General features: G+C 35.8%; 1 protein-coding gene and 1 non-coding gene across 2 annotated transcripts in view; one reads left to right on the top strand and one right to left on the bottom strand.

The window, feature by feature from the left end:
- Positions 1-24,567, bottom strand: part of LOC6036349 (bone morphogenetic protein receptor type-1B) — a 266,169-nt gene that overhangs the window by 236,325 nt on the left and 5,277 nt on the right. The gene's annotated exons all lie outside the window — the stretch shown is intronic.
- On the top strand, positions 19,515-19,587 carry Trnak-cuu. Its single transcript has one exon. It is a non-coding gene; the product is annotated as a tRNA-Lys (tRNA).

Below are 24,567 nucleotides of genomic sequence, written 5' to 3'. Positions count from 1 at the left end.
CCTCTCCTCAGTCCTAAACGGTTTCGAGTTACAAAAAAAAAAAGCGAGGAAGCACACATTACGCGCACGCCTAAAAGCATTTTTCCCGAAAGCATGCTGATTGATTTTTCATATTTCATGGACCAGGGGCCACAGGAAAATCAATATTTTCAATCGACGATAATTTCCCATCCAGTACACACAGCGCAATCGATCATTTGCGCGCACCCAAGCACTATTTATCCATCAAATTTGGGATGAAAATCTGGGCTGACTGTTTTGGAGGGAAGGGAAGCAGGAGGGGGGTCAGGAAATCCATCCCGCAGAGTGATCCCAACCGACAAGATAAGTGTAATTTAGGTCTGTGTTTCGATATCCATTACATTGTGGCAGGGCTGCCAGTCAATCACTCTCTTTCGGTGGGATGCCTACCATCTCATCAAAACTAAGTTTCTTAACGGGGATAAGGGAGAGCAAATTGGTTTAGGAGGAGAAGGAAAAACACAAGAAAAAAGTATCGCACACACCTCGGCCGAGTGAGGTCAGTGATGTGAAATACTCATTTCTTCAGTTCAAAAAGGTTGAAAAGCTTTCCATCACTGACTTAAGTCAATTTGACGATCACTTCCACCAATTTCGAGGTCCGCAATATCGTTTAGCAGTAAATTTTTGCGTGTGCTAAACGCGAGACGGGGGGAAGAAATTGTTTCGCTGGCTATTTTACGAGGAGCAATTTTTGCGCGATCTTTTACGAGCCCACCTCGGTTTCGGAAAGTTCATGCCCTGGCCAAAACCCTATACTCACGCGATGATTGGGCAGAAACGCAACGAAACGAACGATCAGATGATGGAGGAGCGCGATAAAAGTGGCTTAAAACTTGGTAATGGCAATCTGTTTACAAATCGTCTAATTGCGACCATTTGAGCGGCTGCAATTGGGCCCATTTGGAGCTAAATTGATTTTGGTCGGGGAGGGTGAGGAACGTGGCCACCGGGAGGGCGGGTTCTCCGTGGGGAAGTGCGAAAAAAGGAAGGTTTTAGCGAAATCTGGCCAAAGGTCAGTCGGTTGGGGTGGTTGGCTGGAAGAGGGTGCGTGAGTTGATCGAGGAGTAATTGCAAGATGCAACCAGTCGGGTGGGGAGATGCACTTGCAAGGGTGGGCGAAAAAACGGAGAAAAATTACCAAAATTGGGCGCAATTTAAACTGCGATAAAAGGCTGTCGCTTGATTGGACACTGTTTGGGGTCGGAAGATAGTGCAAAGGTCAATTTATGGGTTTTAAAGTTGGAAGCTTTACTTGGATTTACTCGAAGAAAAATAATTACGGCGTGTCCTGATAATTTCAATATTTTCAGACACTAAAACTATAATTATGTTTTAAATTTATGCTAAAATCAATTTAATTTAAATAAATTTGAACGATCTGGCCCAAACAATTCAAACATTTTACGAACTTTTTTAGTCTTTATCTTAATAGATAATGATAAAGAGCAATTTTGTAAACTTATTATTGCTTACATTGCGATAAAGTTTAAACGTATTTCTGAACAAGATTTAAGCCAAATGAAACAGCAATTTTCATAAACACATCAATGCTTCAATTTATGTGTATTAACCTCCAATTATCTCAAAATCAGCAGCATAAATTGACAAACATTACGTTTCGAATTCAAGAATATCCAATCCAATAACAAATCGGCAATCCCACCTCTCTAATCAACTCTCCCGAGCTGAGCCGAAGTGTCCACTGATGGTCAATAAATACAACTAAATTATCCCATTCAATGTGCTCGCTGAAAACCGTTTAACTAACGCTCGTCTAATACCTGCCTTCGCCTGTACAGAGTTGTTACCTCGACTGAGGACGATTATGCTGCCACCCGGGGGGACAAGATCATAAATTCAACCCCCTGGCCAAGCCAGATGGACCATGTTTTGCCTTCTCTTAAAGTGAGCGAGAAAAAAAGAAGAGGTGCCCACGATGATGGTTAGCAGCTGATACAACTCTAAATGGGCAATTTTTCGCGCCGCCAAATCGCCAAATCCAATTTACAGCAAGGCTTGCGTACACAACTACTATACTTGGCTGGTTCGGGGTGCAATTGCATCGATTATTCAAATGACGGTGGACAGTGGGAAAATTGGACAAAATTTGCATAATTTTGATTTCAAAATATTTATTCCCAATGTGCTGCAGCTCAAAACGAAAGCTCAATTTGGATATCACCCAAAGCTTCGAAGATTCCGTCGCTAAAAGTGGCTTCCCCGAGGCCATCGGCAGGAGGAGGCGTGTGTAGAATTGATGGGTGTTAATTTATCGATTGATCACCTCCCATTTAGAGAGAAACTTAGAGGCTCAAGTACTCTCCAACCGCGCGCAGCACCGTAACTCGTTGAACAGTTCGTAAATCACCTAGCTTAGTCACCGTCCAGAACCGGTAATCATCATCCTCCCCAACCCGGAGCCTCTCCGTTAGATAAGCCTCGCAATCTGATCCTTTCCGGGGCTACTCAATTTTCATTCAAAGAATCGGTCATCGCACACGTCCTGCCTGTTATCTGTGATTAAACAATCAGCATTATCTTTTACGACATGTCATTAGTTATATCTGGCTGGAGGTGAGTCGAGCTCGCAGCGCAGCTGCAGCACGCGGAAGAAATTCAACGGCACACGTTCCGATTGGTCACAACTAATTATGAAAATCTGCCGAAATTATTCGGATGATTCAAAAGTCCACCACTTTTCGTCACGATTATGCCAAATTTCCGAAAGGCACCCACGGCGAGCCTAATCGGTATGTTGGTCAGATTTGTGATTAGCGATTTTTCAATAATTTATGTGACCTCCAAAACGTGTGCCAAAATGGTGATGGCGGCGCCACGTTGCCGACGCCCGCCCGTTGATGGTTGATGATCCCTTGACCTCTTCGTGATGGTGGATCGGTGGGTGTTCATTTAAATATGGAAACGTGGGGCTTAGAAAAGGGGTCAGGCGCCCCCTAATGGAAACGAGATGTAACTTGGCGGATTAGTGCGTTATTGGAAGCTAAGTAGTTCCGGATTTGAATGCAACCAATAAAATAAAAACATACAAATTCAAATAACAAGCCATAGTCTTAACATTCGAATGCAATTTTTTCTAAATGCATTTTACACTAGTTCATTAGTTTTCTAAAAAGTAAAATTTTACGATAGCAAAAAAAATATCGAAGAAAACTTTTTGCGATACTAAACATCGAAAATATACAAAAATTCAAAAAAAATGTTTTTGCCCCTTGATTTTTGGGCTAACTTTGAAGGGAGGGGTGACAAAAACTTGAAACAAAATGTGTACCAGCCTTATAAAAAAAGGAAAACTTTAAAATATAAGGTTTCTTCAAAATGTGTTCAGTTAAAAGCATTATTTAATCTTAAAATGACACGTCACGGAAAAAAAGATTGAGTTTGAGAAAATAACTTTAATCATTTTTTTCTGTAAGAAATACATTATATCTTAAATAACGTTTCATTTATAATTAATTATTTGATTTTTTTGTAATTACAGTCCAGACACGATTATCCGTTATCCAAAGTTCGACCATCCTAAGGTTTTTATGGGGCTTCGGATAATCAAATCAGGAACAAAAAAAAAATTTTTTTCGCGTTTTCTATTTTTTTTTTGTACATCAAATTCGAGTTCTGCGACCTCATTTTATTCAAATTTGAATGGTTTGCCTACAAAAGTAAAAAATTCATGGATTTAATATTTTTTAATCTTTTTAGATTAGTTTAAGGGCCAAACTAAAGCCAAACAATGAAAAATAAGACAACAACAAAAATTCCTCATTCGATTATCCGAAGTTTCGATTAACCGAAGTGAAATTTAGCCAAGGCCTTCGGATAATCAAGTCGGACTGAATTTCAAATTATCAATTTTGATAGTTATTAACAGTTAAAAAATATTGAAATGAAATTATCAATCATTGAAAATATCCCATTTTTTTATTTTTCTTGTTTCTTTAAAAGGCTTATCAATACAGTTATTTTATTTAAGGCTCAGGCTGGAACGTTTCATGAAAAAACAAGGTAAAATGTAACGATTTACAAAAGCAAATTCATTACTTTTGAAGGTTTATTAAAATGTTCATAGTTTCCTGCAGTTAAAAGTGATAAATAAAATAATTGTATAGAATTTAATGGTCCAATTTTATTTATTTTAATGTAATTTTACATTAATTTATAGTGGCCGTTAGATTTTTACCTTGAATTATCTTACAATAAAATCATTGAAAAGATATTTAATTGAACATTGAGCAATTCTCTACGAAATCGCTTTTTTATTTTATTTTTTGTATTTTTTAAACCGAATGAAACTTTTTTGTGCCAAAGGTATGCCGCAAGAAGCCATTTTGCATCATAAGTTTGTCCATATAATATTCCATACAAATTTTGGCAGCTGTCCATACAAAAACGATGTATGAAATTTCAAAAATCTGTATCTTTTGAATGATTTTTTTGATCGATTTGGTGTCTTCGGCAAAGTTGTAGGTATGGATATGGACTACACTGGAAAAAATGATACACGGTTAAATAAATTTCGGTGATTTTTTATTTAATTTTTTGTCACTAAAACTTCATTTGCCAAAAAACACTAATTTTATTTTTTTTAAATTTTGATATTTTTTATAGGACATCAAATGCCAATTTTTCAGAAATTTCCAGAATGGGCAAAAAATCTTTAACTGAGTTATGATTTTTTGAATCAATATAATTTTTTTCAAAAAATCGAAATATTGGTCGCTGAAATTTGTCAACTTCATTTTTCGATGAAAAAATTAAATTTGCAATCAAAAAGTACTTCAGTAAAATTTTGATAAAGTGCACCGTTTTCAACTTAAGGCCATTTTTAGGTAACTTTTTTGAAAATAGTAGCAGTTTTTCATTTTTTTAAATAAGTGCACATGTTTTTTTGAAAAGCTGAGAAAATTCCCTATATTTTGTGATTTTGAACTTTGTTGATACGACCCTTAGTTGCTGAGATATTACCATGCAAAGGTTTAATTTTCCGATGTTTTCGAAAACAATTTAAAAAGTACACCAACATTATTCACCTTTTTTAAACCAAATAAGGCCGTTTCATATGTTTTTAAAAGTTCAATAATGGCTCAAAAAATCGGGGATAAAAAATTGAATGCAGAAACACTTAAAATTTCAAAATAAATAACGGTATACAATTAAGGCCATTGCAAATATTTTTCACTGTTTTGTTCTATTGTAGGACCGGATTGTACGGGTGTACTGAGTTTGATACCCAATATGTACGTTTTTCAAATAGCCGATTTAAAAGTAGGGAGTTTAAGGATTGAACCCACAAAAATATATTTTGACAGATGGGTCAGATTTTGAGCAAATGGGGTATCGTTTTTTTTTTCTTGTAAAATGCCATGGTTTGAGTAAAAAGAACTTGATTTGGTGTCAACTTAAAATTTAAATCTAGATTGTTGGTTTTAAAGAACTTCGTTTAGCTTATTTATTAATAGAAAAGTTTTTGTAGTTTTCAATATTGGTTTTTTTTTTGAATAATATTAATTTTATCATGAAAATGCTAACCATCAAAATAAGCATAAATATGTTAGAAATTTATATTGTAGTTTGCGTAGTTTCTTGATTGACGTTACTACACAGAAAAAAATAATGTAAATTTGGAAGCTGTAATTTTGGAAGGTTGAATATTACCTCTTTTATGATGTAATTTTACCTCAATTTAGACTGAGAAAGTGACATTACACCAGAAATGTTGTAAAATTACACATTTCCAGAGGTAAAATTACACATTTTTTCACCTTTTATTTTCCCTTCCCAGATGTAATATTACCATGATTTTTTTCTGTGTACCCAAACCCATGTTTTCTACCCACATCGGACAAGGCCGCTCCTCTCAAGGTCAAGAAGATCGAACATGGCTGGGCGGGAAAGGTTGAACAACCTCTTATGTTCTCTGCTGTTCCTACATCCTCCACGCACGATCCGTTCCATCAACGCAGATTCAGATTCTCGACAACAGATCCTCGGTCCCAGATAAGGGCACCGCCGTCCAAGGGAGCGCAAAATAAAGGCAAATTAGCGTTCGAATTGTACGCCAACTTGTGTGTGTGTGCACTCGAGGTGTTACTTTGAACACTTTTCTTGGAAGTTTTGCTGGCTTTGGCTCTGGCAGGTGCCTTTGGCTGATGGCTTCCCGTTTTTGAAACCTGTTTTTTCTCCCTTTTTGCCCGTTGGGGATTTATGTACTGAAGAAATGAGCATATCTCAGCACAGAAAGACCAGCCAATTTATGTTTCTTTATCTGGGGTCGATCGGGCGAACAATGAGGCCCTAATTAGTCGGATATTACGGTGCGATCGTGCCTTTGCAGATTTCTTCTTAAATTTGAAAAATGAGATCTTGAGGTGAAGATTACCATAAACAAAACATCAGAGATGCAAGAATCTCATTTTGAAGGAAGTTTCTTCTGAAAATCTCCCCATCACTGGACCACCCTAGCCTCGGCCTCGGCAATGAAAAATTTGAACCTTTTATCTCCGGGGATGGACCAGTTTTGGGGAGAAGCGAGCGAACCACCTTGAAAATTGATGGAAATTGCACCGGCTTTTTCCGGTGTCTGTGCGCACACGTGATCTTCCCGGCACACAGCTCAGAAAAGCAGAAAAGATTGGAGAGCTTTTTGGAAGTGATGCTGGGGCTGATGAATGGAATTATTCATCATTATCCTTCCCCCTTCCCCCACTCTCGTGGCTTGCTGGCTTAAAAGCGATGGATGTGCGTACTGTTGCTGATGTTTTTTTTTTATTTGGCTCAACCCCCGGCCATATGGAGCACACGCTTCCTTAATTTTCTCGCCGCAGAGGCACAACAACGCAGTGCCTGTCTTCTTATCCATCAGCCAGCGAGAATTGCTGGCTTGATCCATTGGGAAAGGGACAGGGTGGAGGCTTGGTTTTTTTTTTTAAACTATTATTATTTTTAATGTTTTTATTTTTCTTATTGCTTTTTATTTTGCAACAAATCAATAAGTTCAAATGAATTAAAATTCAGAAAAAAAATCTAACATATATATTTTTTATATCAAATTTAATTCCTAAAAGATTTTTGCACGTTTCCTCCTACTCATCTGAAAGATGAATGCACTATTGGGTGCCCAGAAAAAATGATCCTCTGAAAAGAACATTTTCAGCAACTTTGGTATTCTTGAGCAAAATTGGTTGAGATTACCTCATACACCCGATCCTGAAAGTGGTGAAAAAAATGTTTTTTTATCATGCAAAAAATACTTAATAAATCGCTAATAACTATTCAGGATTAAGTTTAACAGCTTAAATATGATCGAAAAAGTTTAAGAGCCTTATATTTCCGATGAGAATCTCACTTCTGGGAATATTTCGATAGAAGTTACGCACCCTGCAGGTAACATCGTAAGAAAAATATACATATTTCCGATTATTCCCATACAAACATCACTTCCAAAAATCTATGGGTAAATGTTGACTTTCTTGGCACAGAGTCCTAAAATATAGAAAGAAAAACTGAAGCAGTGAAATGTTACTATCCGTGTTCTAATTGAGCTATCAAATCGTGGTTCCAGCCGGGCAACATGACCTTAAAAGGAAAAGATCAGAATCACTTTGAAATATGTACACAAAAACAAACAAATAAAAAAACTGCTTAATATTATGAAACTGTTGTTCAAAATAAATATGACTATAAACAAAACATCACGAAATATGTAACGAATGGTGCCTTGTTAAATGTCTTATTTTCACCCGACGCTCGATTGGAATCCAGAGAGTATATTCCGCCTCTCCATATAGGTTTCTTACTAAAATAGCTCGGCTTGTGGAGTGAGGTTTTGATAAAAGTCTTTTATTCTGTGGATAAGGGTACAATCTTAAAAGAATTTTCATAATAAGTAGGTTTTTTATGCGTCTTCTGTTAATATTGAAACGAGGAAGGTATAGAAAGCTAAATCTATAGAATAATATTTATAATGGACTCGGAAAATTTCCTATGAAATCTTCTTTTATATAATGAGAATATCGATTTTTATTTGAATAACAACTTCCTTTCTTTGAAATCAGTGCTGGTTTAATAAAGTTTTTTTTTTTTAATTATTGCAATCAAAATATTAAGAATGTTAGTTTATTTTTGTGAACTTATAAAAGTTGAAGAGAATGATATTTTTTTACGCATACAAAAACCCAACTTCATGGAGACCCAATACCCAATTCCCAGAAAAATTAATTTTTCATCCCGTTGGACGTATTTTTTTTAATTACCAGAAAAATCTAATTTTTATTTTTATTCCAGATTTGTTCATGCTAAAAAAGAATATTTTAATAAAACCTTCAAAGTTTTATAACAAAAATTAGACTTTTATGTTTATTGAATTCGAAATAATTTTTCAAGAATATGAAATATATGGTCATGCCAAATTTCATTACATTTATTTTTAATGCAAAATCAAATTTGCCATCAGAAATTGTTAAATCTTAATTTTGATAAAGTTCACATTTTGATGTTCTAGACATCAACAGGTAAATCTAATGAAAAATTTCATTTTTTGCAAATATTTCATGAAGAAAAAAAAGGAAAAAAATATTCAAATTGTCGAGACTTTGTTGACTTTTAACAGCTAGTTGCTGAGATACAAAAAAAAATTCTCAAAGTTAACTTATAAAACCCCCTTTTAGAAAAAATATATATTGATCGCTATTTGAATAATTTTCGATGTCAAAAAAAACTGTTTCAGATATTTTCTGCTCATTTGAAAAAAGGCCGTTCTATCTAGTTTATGACCCTTGAATATTAGACTAACTTTTTAGTAAATATTTTGCACTGTAAAGTAAAATTTCACGATTTGTTTTGTGGAATCATTCTACAAATTCCGAAAAGGCTGGGATATGCATTTTTTAAGATGTTTGCACGTCTCCTTAATGTTAATAAAAATAAACGTGCAACTTCAAAAATGCATTTACAGTCTTTTTGGATTTTTTATAATATTCATCAAACTTTAAATTATTTTTTGTAAAATTTGATTGTACAGTAAAACATAAATGTTTTTTTTTCGTTATTAGCTAAGATTTATGAAAACTATTTTTTCAATCTTTTTCTCGTTAAACCACATAAACTTCAAAAAAAAAATGCATATACCATTTTTTTTTTTGATGGCTCAAGGGTGCACAGCAACGATGAATGAAAAACTTACGAACCCGATCCTGCAACAATGTCATTGTAAAAATAGTTAAACTTTGTTGTAAATTACTTTGTAAAGAATACAAAAATGTCTGTAACAAAACTCTGGTTGATGTGCACCGTTAAAAACGCGTATTTGGATCGTTTTCAAAATTTTAGCTCAAAAATATTCATTCTGCATTTTATTGATATTTTTTGCAATTTAAAATAAACATTTTTTAAGCAACATGAAAAGCAACATTGCTGGCTTAGAATTGCCGTTTGCAAAAAGATTCTTTTGTGAAACTCAAGATTGCGGTTTTTTTTATTTTGCTTGGGTCGATATTTTGCAAACGGAAAGGTTCAGAATTTCAGATTATTTTTTTTAAGATAAGAAGTTAGTTCAAAGTTATTAAAACTAAAAACAAATATTTTCAGTCAACAATTGATTAATTGATTTGTAATTTATTTGAAAATGCAGTTTTTTAGTAATTGATTTTCACTGCTTCTGTCTGGGTTTTATTCTTATTATAACAAAATAAGTAGGGTATATTAAAAGATCTCCCAAGGATTTCCATTATGTAGTATGCTTATACATTTAATAACGATGCATTGAATTATATCTTTAACGTATTAATAATTTAGCTGAAAAACAATAAAAATTCAATAAAATCGAATGAGCTGCCACCCTGTCGCAAAATAATATTCACGCACTGCCAGCAGGTAATTCTTCAAGTCTTGTGCGGACCAGAGCTCTAAACCACCATCAACCCCATTGTTCAATGCAAATCTCCTCTCGGAAACTCTTCCATGCCCGGCTCCGATCTCTAGCCCAAAACTCTTCCAGCCAGCCAAAAGATGATAAAAAAGCAAAATAAAAGAGTGAAAAAATAAGCACCCCAAAAACAGCCCCCGAAGAACGAGGGGCATCATATCTGACATCTCAAATAATTTACCACTCCCGCGGGGGCCTCCAGACTGCTGCTGCTGCCAAGTTCTGTCTGGCTCGGCCAGGTCGTCGATGTCGATGATGATGACCGGCTTGACGGACGAACAGGTTCGTGTTCCTGATGTGATGCTGATATGATGCCAGCCAGAGAACGAACGATGATTTTTGGTTTCTTTTCAGCGTAAAACGGTGTGCTCCGGTTTCGTTTTGGATGGTGGTAGAGGTGGTGGAGAGGTCCAGAAAGTCCAGAACCGAAATCGACGGTAATCACCCGGGCAATCGCGCGACTTGCTGGAACCATCAGGCGCGCGTTATTAGGTAAAAAGGTGGCAAGAAATTAATTTTTAAACATTTAATCACTTTTTTTTCGTTCGTCTCATCTCAACTGGAAGTTGACGACGACGACGACGACGACGACGATGAAGACGGGTTGATGAGCGTCCAAATGATGATGGGCACCCCATTTTTAGTGGCCGTTGGTCATGGCTTGGCACTGTGGGGGCTCTCCCTGATGAGCTGCGATGGCCATTTTTCGCCACAATTGTGAGATTTCTTGGAATGGTTGAAAAAAGCAAGGTTGTTCAAAATTTATCGATCTTGAAACCTCGCAAAAAAAGTTGGTGAAATTTATGGTCCTCTTGGTTAACCTTTGACAAAAATGAGTTTCATATTTTTTACGAAACGGATGCGATTTGCTGGCGCTTCTTCTGGCACTAAAATGGCACATTTTACCAAACTCGACGATATGGTTGGCCATAAATTAGGCCACCTTCTGTGATTTGACTTACAGCTTTGTGAGAACTTTGCAGAATTCCTTCTTTCAACTCAGATGCTGAGTCCTTACCTGCAAAAAGAGAGAAACAAACGGTAACAAATTAGTACTTAAAATCGCATAAAATTAGCTAAACACTCTAATAAAGTAAACCACACTGACGCCAGAATCAACAAACAGGTTCAAGCTCTGCAATCCTCATTAACATCTCAACCTGTACAACACACTTGAGTGCAGTTAGGTACTTGCTTAATTAAGATTCATCTCCGCTGGCAACCAACTTGACAACCTTTCGACCTTGGCCGTGGATTGCACAATCGCAGAGGCTGACTTGAAGCTGATGCACAATCAGCGAAGGTAATCATTTTAATCGAGTGTCCTGCCCCCTTCCCTCTGTTCATGCTTGATGCTAGTGATAAGACACAGCTGATTGAATGATCAAGTTTTAGCTAAACAATCTTTTGACGAAGGTTTGAACACAATTAAACATTTCAATTAAAATTTCAAAAGGTGCAGTGATTTTGTTAAGGAATTATTACTTTATTTATTTCTTTAAAAACAGAGCTACACAAAATATTTTTTTTATATTTTCTTGCTGAGTTATATTTATTACAATAATAATTACGATTTAGCTTAATGTTTTCAGTTAACCTTTCATTCTTATTGGAAATCCAATTTGAAAGTGGTCCGATATAAAGTAGCATTTTAATCTTAATTTGGTGCTTGCAAACTTTGTATTATTACATCAGAAAGATTAAAGTGCCGTTACGACCATGCCTGAGCCAAAAAGCCTAAGTTTGAAAATTATTTTAGGAGGACCCTTGGAAAATTTCACAAAATAAACTGAAAAATGGAATAAGCCCATTGCCAATATTTCAAGATATGGGACCATCCATAAACCACGTGGACACGGGGGGGGGGGGGTTATGGCGATTGTCCACGATCCATACAAAAAAGTTTTTTTTTGTATGGACAATTGTCCACGAGGGGGGGGGGGGTAACAGATTCCCAAAAAAGTGTCCACGTAGTTTATGGATGGTCCCTATACAGCTCTTTGAATTGTCTTTTTATCACAATAATTTTGGCGTCTAAAAATGTTTAGTTTATCATTGTAATCTTAAACACAACAACACAATTTTTTCGTTATTTTTTGAATACCGCAGGTCTATTTAACTTGTAACTCAATACAAAAAAAAATCTCCATTTTCCCAATTTTTTCAGTGAAATTTTGCAAGGTATAAATATATATATTTTCAGACGCAGACTGAAAGTTGCAGTTGTTGATGTAGTAGCTGTTAATTTATTTATTTCTGGCAGCTGTAACCTTCTTGATCATTCACTGCCCTAGACTTTAAGTAGGTATGGTTATAATTGCTTTTTTATGTTCCATTTGATTTTTTTCAATTGATAGGCTTCATTTTTCAATCCTCAAAGATTTTTTTTCTCAAGAGATTAAAATTTCATGTTGAATTGTTATCGAATTATGTTATTTTTTTAATTCGCACCGTAATGTTTCGTTAAGCAATTGAAGTCATTTTTTATTTGAAATATTTTTTAATATTAGTATTGACTAAAAAAAATATTCGAGATGTGAAAATTTTACCGATATACATCTTTGGTTTATAAATGAAATCTAATTTAAAATTATATTTAAGGTGATTTTTCACAATTTCAATTCATTGCATGACTATTTTGCAGTATCTAATTGTCCAATTTATATAGTTTTAAATAGGAAAATGAACGCAGTAAAAATATGTGTAAATTAAGGAGGTGAAAAATTTGTTGGTGTAACATTGCATGTTTTATGATGTGAATTAACCACAATTAAGCTTCAAAAAGTTGTATTACACCAGAAAAGTAGTAAATTAACACTTTTGTAGTGGCACAATTAGGTCATTGCAAATATTTTATGAAGTTTTTGTAGCATGTGGGACTTACAGCTTTTAAAATTTTACTCTGATAACAGTTTATGACTTGCAGACTTAAAAAACATTCTTGAATAAACTGACATTTGTTGATAAAAATCTTTACGTTTTTTTTTTAATATTTTATTACACTTAGTTTTTGAAATGTCAAGTTGACTATCAAGAAATATCACCACATATACATGACGTAAACATGCGAATGTCAAGTTGTCTTTCAAGAAATACACCAAAAAAACCATTTTTGCAATTCCACTGTGAAACTGTCAACTTTTCCTGCCTTTCTGGAGAAACGAAACGGCCTACTTTTCCCTACCAAAAATAACAGAATGGAAAATTAATACCTTTCAATAACAGTGCTGAAAAGTTCTTCTTTTCAGCACTGAAATGGGTGCTGAAAAGTTGAACTTTTCAGCACTAGTATCAAAAAGTAACATTTTTCAATATTGTTTTGTTTTGAACGATGAATTTGCTAAACACATGAATGTTTGACATAAAATTCCATTAAATAAGCGTTTTTCGGAATTGCAAAAAATATTGTAAGCAACTCGTTGCAAAACTTGATTTTTTCAGCACTCTTCGTATTTATCCAACTCGGTGAACCTCGTTGGATGAATGTACGACTCGTGCTGAAAAAATCCTATTTTTGCAACTTGTTGCATAAACTACTATTATCGATTCAGATTTTAACAGGAATTTAATCAACTAGAAACCTGGATGCTGAATAGTGGTTCGCAAAACGGCCTCAATTTTGAGCATGAGCATGAGCATGAGCATGGTTGACTGCCAATGAGCTGCTACTCCGTTATTGACAGATCAGCTGAAGTTAAACAATGAATCAAAAATGATCAGTGGGAGCCAACCATCCGTTCACTGTTTAACCTCTGAAGATCCCTACTTTATTAGTCAATACCGGCGCCCTCCCAAGAAGCCTGCAGTTCAACGAAAGGGAGGAATGTTAGTCCGATAGTTGAAGTTGCAGACTCATCAAGCACACAGTTTTTCGCTATATACTTGTTGATACCGCTTGAGACCGTTGAATCCACAGCATCTCCTTCAAGCATCACGTGATTATTATTTTTTTGGGTTAGTAGGATAAGGTATTGGCTTTTCGATGCCTCCCGAGCTACGATGCTATGGGGAGGACTTTCATAACAGACCCGTCGGCGAGCCTTCCGAGCAACGATGCTATGGGAAGGTCTTTTTGGTTAACACACAAAGTCACTCACACATAATTATTTCACTCCACTATTAATTAATCCAAAATGTCAGTGCGTCTTTCGATCATTATATAGAAATGGCTTTTTCACCATTAAAAATAAAACCTTATTCAAAACATTATACACAATTTACCCGACGCCGTGCCTTCCGATCAACGATGATATAGGAAGGGCTTTGAAAATCACAAAACAATTAATTAAGATCTCAAAAAAAAAATCACAAAAAAATCACAAAAAAACACCAATTACTCAACGGAAATTACGCTCAAGACACAAATAATTCAGTAAGTCATGCTATTTTTCGATCACCACAATCACTCACCCCATACGAATAGCGACACAAAAGCACACAAAAAAAAATAACCTGCATAATCACGACTTCGCGTCCCCACTTCCAGCGCACCAATGATGCTATTATTCGATTACCACAATCACTCATCCGATACGAACAGCGACACAAAAGCACACCAAAAATTAACCTGAATAATCACGACTTCGCGTCCCCACTTCCAGCGCACCAATCCGCAAAACGGCCTCAATTTTGAACTGTCAAAGTGGAACCAATTTACTGTTCGCCAAAAGTAGAGAGTATTGCTATCGATCATTAATTTTTTTTTGTTTTTTTTTTGCAAGAATGAAAAATGTGTGGCTTTTGAGGACCAGAAGTTTAAGTCAAGAAATCTTAAGAAAGTTACAGTCGAGATCGTCATTTTTTTATAATTATGAGTGGAAGTTATGGAGTCGATGCGGTTTTATTCATCCAGAAGTTGTCTTTATTGTTTGATTCAGTTTGAAAATTTGGTTTACTGAAAATCTTCTCTGTTTGTTGGATCAATTTCGCTAGAATTAGCGATGTTTTTTCGCTGGACCACACACAAAAAAAATATGTAAATTTACACAGCACGTAATTACTGTTTCTTATGTAAACTCACTCAATGTAATGTTGAAATATGATGTAAAGAGTAAAAAGTCATGGAAATTACTCCAATGTAAATCTAATTCTAATGTAAATCATGAATCTAATGGAAACGTTGAGCATGGAAACTCAAATCTGATGAATTTCTACCTGTGTTCGGCTTCCTGTAAATTCCTATTTAATGTAAATCATATATCCAATGTATTTCTGCCAAACGTTGACTTCAAAACTACCCGAACTAAAAATAGTAATATTTGGTTCTCTTTCTATCGCTCTCATACTTCGCTGGCCCACTGCCTGAGCCTCGCCCTGAACAAGTTGATGCTTTAGCCGCTCGTTTATAAAATGCGAAGATGGCTCAGTCGGCAACGGGTAGCAGCAGTAACACCGAACATCCTACCCGTCGTCCGTTCGATTCCAGTCCAGCGTTATTCCACTTGGCCGTCGACGAGAAAGAGTCCCCTACCTGTGAAACAACTTTTTATAATCATAATTTCCTGTTGCTGCCCGCTTCACTCATTTTTAAATAGAACATAGGCCACACCCTTTTCCTACTGCAATCCAAGTCGAGCTTCTCATTCCCATTGGCCAATCAGAATTAGTTGATTTGAACTAATGTAAATTTCAAAACTAATGTAAATTCCAAAACTAATGTAAATTTTCAAAACTAATGTAAATTTCCAATGAATCTAATGTAAATTTCCAATGAACCTAATGTAAATATACATCATTTATCATGATACCTTTTGGTACATGATAAATAATGTAAATTTACAGAAATATTTTTTTCTGTGCAGGAAGAGCTGCAGGATTCCAAAGCCAACCAGAAAATTTATCTGCAACATCTCAGAATTACACCCTCGCCGCAGATCTTCGTCACCAGCAAAAAAGAATAACCTCTTCTAACCGATCGATATTTGAAAACACACACAATTTTCCAGCAAAATATGTCAAATACTAGAAAAAATAAACACATACCTACTACTTATTATAAAACAGCTCATTTTCCAGTAAAAAAAAGTCATGCTTGTGCATGAACAGCCTCCTACTTTGTAGATGTAAACAAAGTGGGATCATTCGAAAATCACGTTACGCATTCTCTCTATTCATCACCCATCTAGAAACCCATCTCAATCCACTATACTTTAAAAAGCCTTGCCTTGTTAAATCCACGCATTTTTTTTTTTTGCGAATTTGTTTCTAAAGAATTTGAAAATATTAGTTTAAAACCAACTTTTTTAAGTGGAAAACACAGAAAACTATCAAAATATTCATTTAAAATCACTCCAAGAATAAAAAAAACTTATGTTTTGAAAAAAAAAATAACTTAACAATATACTAAACAAGAATTTGCTATTGTGGAAAGATCATGTAACTAAAAGTGGCAGTTGGAAAGAAGTTAGATCTATTATGTTTTTGGAACCAAGCATCAAATCAAAAAGCATTAGTTAAAATAATGGCAGTTTAAAATTGTAAAGTTATGTGTAAATGATACCAAAGGGTGTTTTTTTTAAATATTTTTGTAAACACAAACAGCAGTGAGGATTATTTTCCTTGCAGCGTAACAAACCCAAAATTAAGTCAATGGAACAAAAGTGAATCCCCAAAACTGTCTCTTTCAAATAACATTTAATCTCCTCAAAGAAATAAAAAAAAACGACAAAAATTCCCAAACTTGAGCCGTCTGCTGGACTGACATTAAAAGCAAACCTCCAGTTCTTACGCGACTGACCCCGGCCACGGTGTAATTCCGTCCAAATGAGGGGATTAAGTAATTTAAATATTATAAGTTGGTTCCTTTGATGTGTCTCTCCCCTCCTAAGCGGGGACGACGACACACGTTCCGATTGACTGGCCTCGAAATTGGATGACGAGATGTTCCGCGTGTGAGTCGGCCGTCCCGAAATCCGCTTAAGTCTCTTTTATTTGATTTGAGGTTTTGTTCCTTTCTGGGTTATACATTTTTTCTTTTTGTTAGGTCTATTGATGTTTCAGGACGCAACGGGGTGTCAGATTTCAAAATTGAGTCCCTTTTTACTAGTTCTTCCTAGCTACAAATTGGAGCGAGGTCTCATTTCGCGGGATGGTTCACTGCTTCCCCCTCGCGGAGGATTGATCACTTTAATTGCTTTATTGGAACTGATGCTTTACAAGTGCCCTGCATCGGTTCTTCCGCTCATTATGATCACTTGTACGGATTTATGGAAGCGTTTCTCGGATCTTCTTCGTCAGATTGGCGTCATAAATCTGGAAAATTTAAATTCATTTATTGCATTTTGTATTGCATCTCAGTGTTAGATCTCGAAGTTCGTGTACTCGTAAATTATTAATATGCCCTCGGAGGTGCCCCCTGCGAGGCCAAAGGGGGACGACGGCTTCGTGTTCCTGACGGCTTGCTGTCAGGTGCAGCAGTCAGTCAGCCTTCTCTGAGAATCACACTGTTCTGTTCAGATATCTGTTTCGAATTGATTTACGGCTGGCGAGAGTCGTGTGGTTATTGTGCGCTCATCAAGTGTGATCTTGGGTTGAGTAAAATGATTGGAAAAAATAAAGTGAAGGAATAAAGTTTTTTGAACATTCTCACAGTCACCATGATTTTTTTATGATTTCTAACATCATCTTGTCTAACCTTATTTTTTTATTTTTCATAGAGTTCTACAATATTAATTTGCAAAAATCGGAAACAGTAAAGTTATAAAAAAAACGAATGCAATTAAAACATCAAAGTATTATTCCCCATCAAAAGTATCACCGAAGCCAATGTAACGCTTTAAGCCGCCCTTAATGGCAGGGTATTGATATCACCCAAAACCCGCCGAATCAAAACAAAACCCAAACCCATTCTGGTCGCTCAACTCCAACACCCCAGCAACAAATAACCCAACGACTTCGCCGGTCAAAAGGCCCCGGGAGGACCGGAGGGGGGACAGTTCCGTGGTTCTTATTACGCGCTTTTTTGGCCGCGCCATCGTCCATCGGTTGGCGCCAGCCCATGACAACAACAACAACAACGGCAACGGTAACTTCAACGCACAACAGGGGGGAACCCGCCAAACACGATCCATCCCAGAAGGCCATGGTGGAACGAGGGGCAGCAAGAGAAAAAGTTTTGATTTAAACGTGCGATCCTTCTCGCGCTTTGCGCGATGGGTACTCTTCTCGGATGTTGTTGCTGTTGAGGCCACGACGGCGATCCATCTATCAACGCGGGAATCGCTGGCAATCATCGCAGCTACGTGATAGGGATACGTTGAGGGATTTGGCGAGGGGTCGCTCGATTGTGTTTAAACGTTTTGGGTTTTCCGGATATTTAAAATGACTCTCATTTAGCTGGTACGATCAAAATTTTAAACTTTTTAAAACTATTTAATCGATGGACCCCTCGACCGACTCCCACGATCGTGATAAGATGACGGCCGGCGCGACGATGATGCTGCAGATTTAGCCCCTTTGGAGATCACACTCCCGCCGATCCGTGGGTCTTCCAACGGCTTCAGCTGGATCGTGTCTATCAAACGTCAAACCCCTTTGAGTGCATCGCTACCTTGGCCTTTGGCCGTGAACTTGCAAGTCTCGTAGCGGATTAGAGCTGATGTCTTGCGATTAGAGCCAGGATTAATTCGGACAAGCCGATTAAGATGAGCTGAGCTGAGATCTTGATTCTGAGACGAACCTTGTTTAAGATCAACAATTGAGTCAACTCAGGCCACGTTGAGCTAACATGTTTGTCAATTTGCACATTTGGACAAACAACCGTCCAAGATTTGCTAAATTCCGTTGAAACTGAAGCTGCTCATCGATGAACAACAAACAACTTCCACAACTCCCCGTACGCGCAGAGATTCGCGCACGACTTCGCGTCGACTCGCGGAGGCTCATTATTTGCGCGTTTTCTTGAATTTTTAATTATTGGTAAATATTTATAAAAGTCGCTGAACTCCGGTAGCCGGTCGTCATCGTCCATAAAAAGTGGTCTTCCCCCCGGTTATGGACTTTTATTCAATTTCAACTTGTGCCGTGCGTGTATCACTTACAGCGCCAGTTCAGCATTATGGGAAAATCATCTTCCCAAGGTGGACGCGCCGAGATTCCGCGGTTTTTCAGGCTCGTTTTCCCGTTTTGAGACTGGAGACGGACGGACGGCCGCAGAATCATAAATTATCGCGCAAATGGCGGCGCGCGAAAGTCGATTTCCAAGGAATCACAATTTAATATCACTACGAACGTACACGACGTAAATGGTCAGACGTGATGCGTTGCGTTGCGATGCGAGATGCGTTTGGCTTGATTCGTCAGTTGTAACGAGGAAAGAAGGGAGACACTGGGAATGAGGACTCGGGCCTTGGGTCTCAAGGTTTGCGGGAGAAGATCGATGCTCCGGGAAATGCAACATTGAGGCGATCAAAGCATTTTTCATGATCAAGTTATTTAATTTAGCTTAATTTTTTTTTATTAAGTAAATTTGAAATGATCAAACTAAAAAAATCTAAATCTTATGAATTTTCGAAGAAATAACGGATAATTTCGTAAAAAATATGAAATTCAACAAGCCCGGCTAGCTCAGTCGGTAGAGCATGAGACTCTTAATCTCAGGGTCGTGGGTTCGAGCCCCACGTTGGGCGAGATATTTTTTAAACAGTATTTGAAATTGTTATTTGATCCAGAAGTAAACAGAGGTACAAAGTAACCGCCTTTCTCCCGACACATACTTTTAAATCGACACAGAAAGAGTCGACTGTACATAATAGTTCAAGAAACAAGTGTTAAAAATAACTAGTTTTGCAACAAATTGAATAAATATTTGTTTTCAATTTCGGAAAACACGATTTCATTATGAGGAGATCTGCTCCAAAACCGAAATGGGTTTTTATTTATAATTTTCAATTGGCTCAAACTTTTTGGGGGCCTTCCCTGTTACTTAAAGAGCCATTTTGTGTCATTGGTTCACCTTTACAAGGCTTCATACAATTTAGACAGTTGTCCGTCTGCATCATTAAAAAAAAATCTGATCGGTTTGGAGTCTTCGGTAAAGTTGTAGGTATTGATAAGGACTACTCAATTGAAATTCGTTAAACAAAATTAAGCGATTTTTAAATATTTTTTTACAATAAATTAACTTTTCAAAATACATATTTGAAAAAATTGTTTTTTTTTAATGTTTTAGGGGACAAAAAGCACAATTTTTGGCCATATAAATTTGGCAAACATATGAAAGTTGAAAAAATTTCAATAAATTTACCTAAAGACTATAACGAATTGACCTCTGCTTGCTGAAATCCAGCAAACAAAAAAAGAGAAACAACAAAATTGAGGATTTTAAAATCTCTAATATTGAAAATTACGCCATGTTCAAATGTTAGAATTGATTCCAAAATTTTAGATTTGATTCATTTTTAAACAATGAAAATAGGACCATTGCACAGTGGGCGAAATGGAACCCAAAATCGGACTTAATTGAACGCGGCTGGTTCCCTGGTATGAATAATAGTGTTTCTTATGTAAAAAAATCCGGGGAATCGATTGGTGATGGTTTCATCCACCGCACGAAACGGCAAAGGGTCCATTTTGTACCAATTCCCCATTTTTTTACATTTTTTCTTGAAAATCGGTCTGTATTTAGAGCGGAGGCTTTATGCGGCCTTCCAAAATGCACTCAACTTATGTGAAAATGTCCCAGGAATCCAGTAAAAATAACCACTTGCACCGCAAAAATCATCTAGGGTCCATTTAACCCCAATTCAGCTTTAAAAGCATTTTTGGCCGTTTTCAAATGTTGGGTCAGATTTTAAAAATCTGAAAATATTTTTATCGTTAAGGTCAGACAATTTTACATAAGAATAACGATTTGCACTTGATAGTTTGACACATTTATGTTGATAAAAATAAAATGTATGTGAAAGGCAGTTTATTCTGCGTTTGGGAAAATTGGCCCAAAAGTGATTCTTCAATCATTTTATTTAGTTTAATTTCTATATCAACATAAATGTGTCAAACTTTCAGATTTTTAAAATCTGACCTAACATTTGAAAACGGCCAAAAATGCTTTTAAAGCTGAATTGGGGTTAAATGGACCCTAGATGATTTTTGCGGTGCAAGTGGTTATTTTTACTGGATTCCTGGGACATTTTCACATAAGTTAAGTGCATTTTGGAAGGCCGCATAAAGCCTCCGCTCTAAATACAGACCGATTTTCAAGAAAAAATGTTAAAAAATGGGGAATTGGGGCAAAATGGACCCTTTGCCGTATCGTGCGGTGAATGAAACCATCACCAATCGATTCCCCGGATTTTTTTATATTAGAAACAGTATTATTCATACCAGGGAACCAGACGCGTTCAATTAAGTCCGATTTTGGGTTCCATTTCGCCCACTGTGCATTGGTTTCTGACAAATTGGTACTAAAAAGTTGAAGGATCTTTGGTTGAGACTCATAAAACTTCAAAGCAGTTCTATCAGATTTCGGTCATTCGATTTTTTTTTGTATTTTTAAATCCGACTGAAACTTTTTTGGTGCCTTCGGTATGCCCAAAGAAGCCATTTTGCATCATTAGTTTGTCCATAAAATTTTCCATACAAATTTAGCAGCTGTGCATACAAAAATGATATATGAAATTCAAAAATCTGTATCTTTTGAAAGATTTTTTTTAATCGATTCGGTGTTTCATTCAATATAACGCCCTTTTAAAATGTATGTCATGATTTAAAAATCTTGAAAATATTTTTTTCGAAAAGATCGGAATATTTCACGAATGTTATATTTTAACATTGAAAATCGGACCTTTGGTTGCTGAGATATCAACGTTAGAAATTGGGGTTGTTTGGGTGAGACTCAGAAAACATCAATTTTTCTGTTTTTAAAACTTTGCATGGCAATATCTCAGCAACTAAGGGTCGTATCAACAAAGTTCAAAAAAGCAAAACATACAGAATTTTCTCAGCTTCTCAAAAATATTTTTTTCAAAAGTAAAAAAAATAAAAGCTGCGACTATTTTCAAAAAAGTCACCTAAAAATGACTTTAACTAGAAAACGGTGCACTTTTTTAAAATTTCACTTAAGTACTTTTTGATTGCAAATTTAATTTTACATCATTAATGAAGTTGAAACATTTTTGCGCACAATTTTTCGTTTTTTTTTTTGAAAAAAATCAGTATTGATTCAAAACCTGAAAATTTCTGAAAGTTGACATTTGATGTCCTCTAAAATATATAAAAAAAATAGTGTTTTTTGCAAATCAAGTTTTAGTGACAAAAAGTTAAACAAAAAATCACCATATTTTTTACCGTGTATCATTTTTTTCCACTTTGCCCAAGTCACCAAATCGATCAAAAAATTAGATTTTTGATAAGATACAGATTTTTGAATGTTCATACATCATTTTTGTATGGACAGGTGCTCAAATTTGCCAAATTTTGTCCATACTTTTATATGGCGAGATGCGGTATTTTGTCTTCTAAAACATATAAAAAAAAACAAATATATAAAAATATAGATAATTAAAAAAATATTTTTTTGTGGAAAAATTAATTAAGATTGCCAAATTTGTGTTTTTTTCGTAAATTTATTTCTAAGTAGTTCTCACCAATAACTACAATTTTGCAAAAGGCACCAAATCAATCAGAAAATTTCCCAAACATACAGCAAAAAATACAAAAATAATTATGCACAAAATCGTAGCGAATTTCTCATATAATTTTTCTTATATTACGAAAAGCAGTTGGAGGAAAAGGGAAGAGGTTTTGTCGAAACCCGTGTTACGCCTCATAATTTTTTTTTAAATTAGTGTGGAAATTTTGTCAAGGTGGTCAAACATTTTTTTTTACGCAATAAAAGAACGCACCCTTAAACGTCTGATCGCTTGAATTATAATTGTCATCATGGTAAGTGTCAAACAACAAACTTTTCAGTACTCAAATGCATGCTGAAATAATTTGTTTTACAATTTTTTTATGCAATTCCGAAAAACTTACTTTTAATAGGATTTTAACTCAAGTGTTCATGCATTTAGTTAATTCACCGTTCAAAACAAAACAATATTGAAATGTAATACTTTTCGATAAAGTGCTGAAAAGTTTAGCTTTTTGGGAAACAGTTTAGTACTGAGAAGTATTACTTTTCAATTTTGTTATTCTTGGTAGAGAAAAGTAGGCCGTTTCGTCGTTACAGAATGACAGAAAAAGTCATTGCAAAATCATTTTTTTAATCATATACGTTGTAAAAAATCCTCGCCAAACAAAACCAATAAATACAAAAATATTACTTTTGGTTCAGCCATTTCAGTGGATTAAACATAGATTTTTATCGAAATTTCTATTCAAAACTAAAATTCTCTATATATATTATATACACTCAAACCCCGATGGTTTGACACCCTTTTTTACACGGAGTTCTCACACACTACCACACGTTTGTTTTGATAGTGTGCGTGAGCGCCGTGTAAAAAGTGACAGTTTGTCACTTTTTAGTTTGACTTTGACCAATCAACGAGGTACAAACTAAAAAGTGTCAAACGATAAAGTGACCAACCACCGGGGGTTGATCGTATATACAAAAGTATAACCTTGGCAAGTTATTCGAATCCCAAAAAAAAAATAGTATTTTTTAAATTTTCAAATCTGTTTGAATTGATATCATCATTTTGATTTCAGAAAACAAAATCATACAGAACAAACAAGTAAGCGGCTAGCTCAGTCGGTAGAGCATGAGACTCTTAATCTCAGGGTCGTGAGCTCGAGCCCCACGTTGGGCGCTATGTTTAATTTCAAAGAGTCATTAAAAATATGGTTTTGTACTTTCCCCTTTACATTACTTTTTTTTCAACTATCGTAAAAACGAATATTTTAAGTTAATATTTTAAATAATCTTCACAGAAAAAAAGAATGTAAATTCGGAAGCTGTAATTTTGGAAGGTTGAATATTACCTCTTTTATGAAGTAATTTTACCTCAATTTAGACTGAAAAAGTGACATTACAACAGAAAAGTGGTAAAATTACACATTTCCGGAGGTAAAATTAAACCTTTTTTCTGACATAAAAGATGTACCCCTTCCCAGATGTAATATTACCATGATTTTTTGTCTGTGTTGCTTATAACTTTTTTATATCAAATAACGTACTTTGAACCCCTTCAATCATGTGATTTTACCTCACCTGACCATAGTCGCCGGTGACATTCGCTGGAATGTGCACAATCCGCAGGAAATATCATGTACCGACCTCTCTCTCTCTATCTCTCGCTCTCGGGGGCAGCTCAATAATGCAGTCAGTCAATCGCTCAGCCTCCATCATCGTCGATATAAAAGGTGTATTTTTAAACGCTTCACATCGTCTTCAACCCCGCTCCAAACATGTCGGAATGATGTTTCCATCAAAGCCACGTCTCACCACCACATTTAACGTGATACGGTACTGGTTTTGCAAAAAACAAAGCTAAGTGCTCGCGGACAGATGGCGCCACGACGCGCATAGTTTGAATTGATTTAGGAATCGTCGGGGCCCTTTCAAAAAAGGCGCTGGAAAAAAGCAGTGTCCGTTTCACCAAAATAAGAGAAAAGAGAAAGGAGCGGCTCATAATTTCATAAGGTTGGTCCATTTTTAAACTGTT

Source organism: Culex quinquefasciatus, chromosome 2 (genome assembly GCF_015732765.1).
Source record: "Culex quinquefasciatus strain JHB chromosome 2, VPISU_Cqui_1.0_pri_paternal, whole genome shotgun sequence".
In the NCBI taxonomy this organism is placed as follows: Eukaryota; Metazoa; Arthropoda; class Insecta; order Diptera; family Culicidae; genus Culex; species Culex quinquefasciatus.
Note: the sequence above shows the minus strand (reverse complement) of the source record. Positions and strands in the feature narration are given on the sequence as shown.